Here is a 6,404-nt window from a genome sequence, read left to right on the forward strand (position 1 = left end):
GATTGGCTACTGAAAAAAATAACCCTAATGTGTATGTGTGTCCCTGTGATAGGCAATATAGATTGTAAGCTCCACTGGGACTGATGGGAATGGTTGCAATATTCTCTGTAAAGTGCTGCAAGTATGTGTGTGCCATCTAAATAACTCATAATAAATACCTCACTATATTTCTATCCTGTACTTCTAAAGTGGCAAATCAATTGTATTAATCCTCTTATGGCAGGTATGTAGTCATGTTATAGGCAAACGCGGGGGGGTTCTGGTTGCCTGGAACCCCTCTCCCCTCCCCTCACCATGACCACAATAGAAATAGTAATATAGAATTTTACTAGTGCTGCATGTTCTTCTCAGTATCACAAAGGAAATAATTATCACCACCTGTCGGGCAATCTAGGGCCAGCTCAGAGTGACAGCGGGCGGCAGCAGCAGGACCGGGACAAGCGGCTGCTGTCCTTTGCGGATTCAAGGGGGAGCGATCAGGGTGATCGCTCCCCATAACACACAGCCACCCACAGAACTGACTGGCCACAACAGTATTAGTGACATGGACTCAGAGTCTGTGTCACTGTCGGAGGGAAGGGAGGACTGTATGTCGGGGCTCGGCTGGGCTGTCCGTCAGGTGGGCTTATCAGATCTCCTTCTTCACGCCAGCTGCCCCACCCCCGGCTCACCGGTGCTGCTTAATCACCGCTGGCTGGGTGGAGGGAATCGCCGGCCCTGACAATAGCATAGCCCCAGAGACTCCTCCCTCTTCCCTTACTGGGAGCATTGGACAGGGGTCCAGGCCAGGTGTACAAAGGCTACCACCGTCCCAGCACCCATGGTTCACAGGGACCCAAGGGTCAGGGGCACAAAACTGGGCCACTGCGTCTAATAGTTAGTTATAAACTAACCGCTGTTGCCCTTATGGCGCGGCAAAAGTAGGGGAAAAAAATAAACATCAAGCCGTCCCACAGGTTATCCGTCACGGTCCTGTCCAGTCCATGCTGCGCAAGATATGAATGATGTCATGACGTCATTATGCATGAGGCTGCACCAGCCCTTCCCTTTTCTGTTCCTGACCTGCCGCCACGGCCCGAGAAACCTAAAAGTAGGAGGGCAGCCAAGCAGGATCCACCGCCAGCGGGCACAATCCACTTCATGCTGCAGGCCTGCAGCACCGGAGCTGTTTGACTCTGCTCCCTCTAACGACACCCTCCATGCCCATTGCAGTCCCAGCCATGAAGAAGAGTGACATGGACTGGCAGCACAGCAGCCTAAGCCTTCACCAACAAAGACTAAGTCAATAAAAGTTCGTGTATTTTTACTTCATTTTTGTATTGGATATTTATATATGGGTTATATGGGGATGTAGTTTGGAAGCCGACAGTCTAAATGCCGACCGCTGGCTTCCAGACTTTCTAATCCCGGCGTGGTACTAATGACAGGCGTCGAAAACTCGACGCCTGTCATTAACCATACGCCGGAAGACCGACGCTCGGCATACCAAACAAAGGTAAGCGGGGCGCGGACAGCTGTGGGTGGGGGGGGTTAGATTTAGGGCTCCCGGGGGGACTTCAGGTTAGGCACCCCACCTGGAGGGTTAGGGGAACGGGGGGGTTAGGATTAGGCACTTAGAGTGGGGATTGGAGTTAGGCACCTGGGGGGAGGTTAGGGTTAGGCACCCCTAAGGGAGGGTTAGGGGGGGAATTAGGTTAGCGATACTTACCTTACTTACCTTAGGGACGATCGGTATCTTCACCCTTGTCGGGCTGCCACTGTCAGGATTTGAACTGCCACCCGTTATATGGGATAAGTAGCAGCAGCAACACAGCATATTTATAATAATATTCATACCCACACACACTGTATGCCAATGTCACTAGTAGATCCTTAATATACGGTATCTTAAATTTTAGGTTTGGTGGTCCTCTGAGTGAGCTAGATACAGTTCAATATTATTCATTTTTATATTGCTTTTTTTTTGGTATTTGTAAGTGTAGTAGTTCTATAGTTCTGTTATTTTTGTTATGCTCTTTATTTTCTGTTATAACTGATCTGTAAATACACCTTTCCTCCATTCACTTGTATATTTAAAAAATATATATATTTTAAGCCACTTTCTGATTATACCATTTTTTTTTAAACAATTTTAAAGCTGGTGGTATATATATGGTGCATTCTTAGTGGCGGGCTGGGCCGGGGGGCAGGGTGCCATGTGCCCCCCGGGCCGCAGCATCATGCGGGCCGCGGGCCGGTGCAGTCTGTGTCACTGTGACACAGACTGCACCGCGTGTGTAGCGCTGACCGGACGAAGTTCGGTCAGCGCTACACGACAAACACACAGCCCCCGGCTCCGGCAGCTGTGTGTTTGTTGTAAGCAGCAGCCAATGAGAGTCTGTCAGACTCTCATTAGCTGCTGCTGCGCCCACTGCGGGAGCCGCTCCATCTTCCGGCTCCCGCAGTGGGCAATGGGAGAGACGTCATGATGTCATATGACATCTCTCCCATAATGCAGAGCGGCCCGGCCCGGGAGGACAGACGGAGGAGCAGATGGCGGCGGCGGGAGCGGGGATTCAGGTAAGTGGTTTTTTTTATTTTGGCTTTTATATTATGTGTGTCTACCATGGGGGGGGTGTCTGGCCCTACTGGGGGCATTACAAAGGGGGGGACTACTACTACTGGGGGCATTACAAGGGGGGTGGGGGACTACAACTACTGGGGGCACTACAAAGGGGGGGACTACTACTACTGGGGCATTACAAGGGGGTGGGGGACTACAACTACTGGGGGCACTACAAGTGGGGACTACTACTACTGGGGGCACTACAAGGGGGAGGGGACTACTACTTGGGACTACTACTACTGGGGGCACAACAAGGGGGGGACTACTACTGTGGGCATTACAAGGGGGGGTGGGGGACTACAACTACTGGGGGCACTACAAGGGGGGGACTACTACTACTAGGGGCACTACAAGGGGGAGGGGACTACTACTACTGGGGACTACTACTACTGGGGGCACTATAAGGGGACTACTACTACTACTACTAATGGGGGCACTACAAGGGGGGTAAGGGACTACTACTACTGGGGACACTACAAGGGGGGGACTACTACTGGGAGCACAACAGGGGGGGACTACCACTACTGGGGGCACTACAAGGGGGGGACTACTACTAATGGGGCACTACAAAGGGGGGGATTACTGGGGGCACTGCAAGGGGGGGGGACTACCACTACTGGGGGCACTACAAAAGGGGGGGACTACTACTACTGGGGGCACTACAAGGGAGGGGGACTACTACTGGGGGCACTACTGGAGGCCTGCATAAGGGTGTTCTCTCCTGTGGCACACGGGGGCACTGCATATGGGCACTTTGACAGGGGGCTGCCCAAATCTTTATTTTTACCTTACATTACCTTTACCTTTACTTTTACCTTAATCCCATATGGACCCGCCTCCTCCCTGAAACACTTGAGGGGGGGGGTGCCGTAGCACGCATATTCTTCGGACACCCTGGCTACACGCTACTCCTTTGCCAGAGCCGCCTGCATGCATTTGCCCCCCAGGATAAAAGTTTCCAGCCAGCCCCTGTGCATTCTACATTTATACTAGCAGTACTTCTGAAAGTAAAACCAAAATAGAAGAAAATGTATTTTGATGTGTCGTTGCGGGGATCAAGGGTGGTGGTGAGGGGGCCCTGGGCAGGTCTATTGGACATTTTACATGGCACAGGTAAAAGTGTATATAGACTGTTTAAACACTCTATTTGTCAGACTGGCTTTATATGAATGTTTAGGGACTCCTTGGTTCTTCCAGCTGTGCTATCTTATTGGTGTTGGGTTGTCACTATGGTAACAGGTTGCTGCCTGTGGTATGAGGGGCGTCTGCAGCGGAGTCGTGGCTTGATGATATCACTTCCCTGGTGTCAGCTTTGGTTTGTTTGGCATATGGGTGACTGGTCCCTGAGGAAGTCTCTTACAATGCATGTCCTTATGTGTATTATGTGAACTACTGTGTGGTATAATGTGTATAAAGGGCACTGCTGTGAGGTGTAATGTGAATAAGGGGCAATACGGTGTGGTGTAATGTGAATAAGGAGCAATACTGTGTGGTGTCATGTGAATAAGGAGCAATACTGGGTGACTTAACGTAAATAACAGACACTGTCCTGTGATGTAATGTAAATAAGGTTGCACTTTTGTGTGGTGTAATTTGAATTGGGGGTACTATTGTGTGACCACGTTCCTTCCTAGCAAAACCACTCCCCTGTCCCTATTGAAAATAAAATGGGTTTGAAGGTGCAATGCTCTTACTGGCACTGGGCACCAAAATGTGCTGTTACAGCTCTGCGGATGAGTATTGCTATGGGTTAGGGGTGATGGGTGTTGCTGGATGCTTCTATGATCTGTGCTGCTCGGTGATAGGTGCTGTGCTGGGAGAGGGGTGCTGATTCAGAGGGGGAACTAGCAGAGTTCCGGCTCTGTTTTAGTGTGCACAGACATGTCCAGTGTTCTCCCCAGAAATTATTTCCAGCCGGATGGCATCAAAAAGTAGCCGGGTGGGGGCCTTCGTAATTATGCGCGTGCCGGAAAAAGGGGTATCTCCCTTACCAATCCAGCCCGACAGGTCTCAGGCTGCTCCACCACTGGCTCTCAGTCAAAAGTACCCATTATGCATTGCCCCCTGTATTTGTGCCCTTTATACAGTGCCCCCTGTAGTTTTCCCCTTTATGCATTGCCCCCTGTTTAGCTTTGCCCTTATGCAGTGCCCACAGGCTGAAGTGGTGCCCCTATGTAGTGCCCCCAGACTGGTCCCTTATGTAGTGCTCCCAGGCTTAAATAGTGCCCCCAGACTGGCACCTTATGCAGTACCCCCAGGCTGGCCCCTTATGCAGTGCCCTCAGTAGCAGCCCCCTATACAGTGCCCCCAGTAGCAGCCCCCTTTATACAGTGCCCCCAGTAGCAGCCCCCTATACAGTGCCCCCAGTAGCAGCCCCATTATACAGTGCCCCCAGTAGCAGCCCCCTATACAGTGCCCCCATTAGCAGCCTCCTATACAGTGCCCCCATTAGCAGCCCCCTTTATACAGTAACGCATACTCATAAAAGAAAAAAAATAGACAACTTACCTGATCCCGCTCCAGCCGATGACCACCGCTGTCCGCTGCTCCCGGCCTTCTCTGCACTATGGGAGAGACGTCATAACGTCTCTACCATCAACCGCTGCGGGGGGAGCCGGAATGGGAGCTCATGAGTGAGCTCTAGCCGGCTCCCTCCGTGGCTGCAGCAGCCAATCAGAGTCTGTATGACTCTCATTGGCTGGCTGCGCTGTTATGACAAACATACAGCTGCCGTAAACACTATCTAGTCCTCTACAACTGCTAAGTTAGGGCTTGGTAAATTGGGAAAATACCATTCCTTTTCTTTGTGTGCGAGACCTACAGTAGTGTTCCCGCTAGCTTGTTTTAGCAGGGGGCTGTGCCCTGCCCATTTAGTGGTGCTCCGCTAAAGCAGCATGCCCTCAGCCTTCCCCATCCATGGGCCGCAGTGTCTCGCGGGTGGGAAAAGTTGTGATCAATCACTGCCGGGTGAATAGACGCCATACGCACGTGGACGGCATCTATTCACCATGAGTGGAGAGCTTGGGGGAAACCCATCACCTCTGTTATTAGCGCTCCTAGGCTGTTTTAGTGGGGCCCTGTCCCGCTTAGAGTCACCCCGCGAAAACAGCCTGCGTGTGCTGTCCCCACCCATGGGCCGCAGTGTCCTGCGGGTTGGGAAAATAGCGTTGCAGCAATCACCGCCGGTGAATGGGCGCCTGGCATCTATTCATTGAGATAGGAGCGCTTGGGGGTAGCCCGGCATGTCCGTAAGTGCCAGGCATGCCCCCAAGAATGATGAAAAGGGGACTAGTCTTAAAGACACGTCCCTTTTGTTGTGGTCTTTTTTTGGGAGTGCGCGCACAGGAGAGCCCCTTTCTAGGTCCAAACCCCTGCACGGCACGGGACTTAATAATAATAATAGTAAATGCTTGACACACCGCCAAGCAAGCATGACAGATTGGATGCGTGTCCCAAGGACCCCTTTTCCGTCCGGCCACGGCACCTTTGCCGCACGCAGAGATTCCCGGCCATCACCCTCCAGCGCCCTGGCATTCCTACAGCCTAGCGGAAACCCTATTGCCTCCTCCAATGAAGTGCCAACTTTACCTAAAAGAACCAACCAAATGTCTGACTACGGCACATGTTTGAATCCCCTGCAGGGTGAGCTCTGTTGTGTGTATTTTAACACAGAGAATGTTGTACTAATATTAATTATATTTGTAAGAGCATAGAGTGGGAGGAGTCAGGTATAGTAAGGGGAGGAGTCTATGCCAGGTGCGGACGCGAGGTGGGCCTGTGTGCTGTAAATGCCAGGGCC

The sequence above is a fragment of the Taudactylus pleione genome, unplaced genomic scaffold (assembly GCF_031769625.1).
Source record: "Taudactylus pleione unplaced genomic scaffold, aTauple2 ptg000032l, whole genome shotgun sequence".
Lineage (NCBI taxonomy): Eukaryota > Metazoa > Chordata > Amphibia > Anura > Myobatrachidae > Taudactylus > Taudactylus pleione.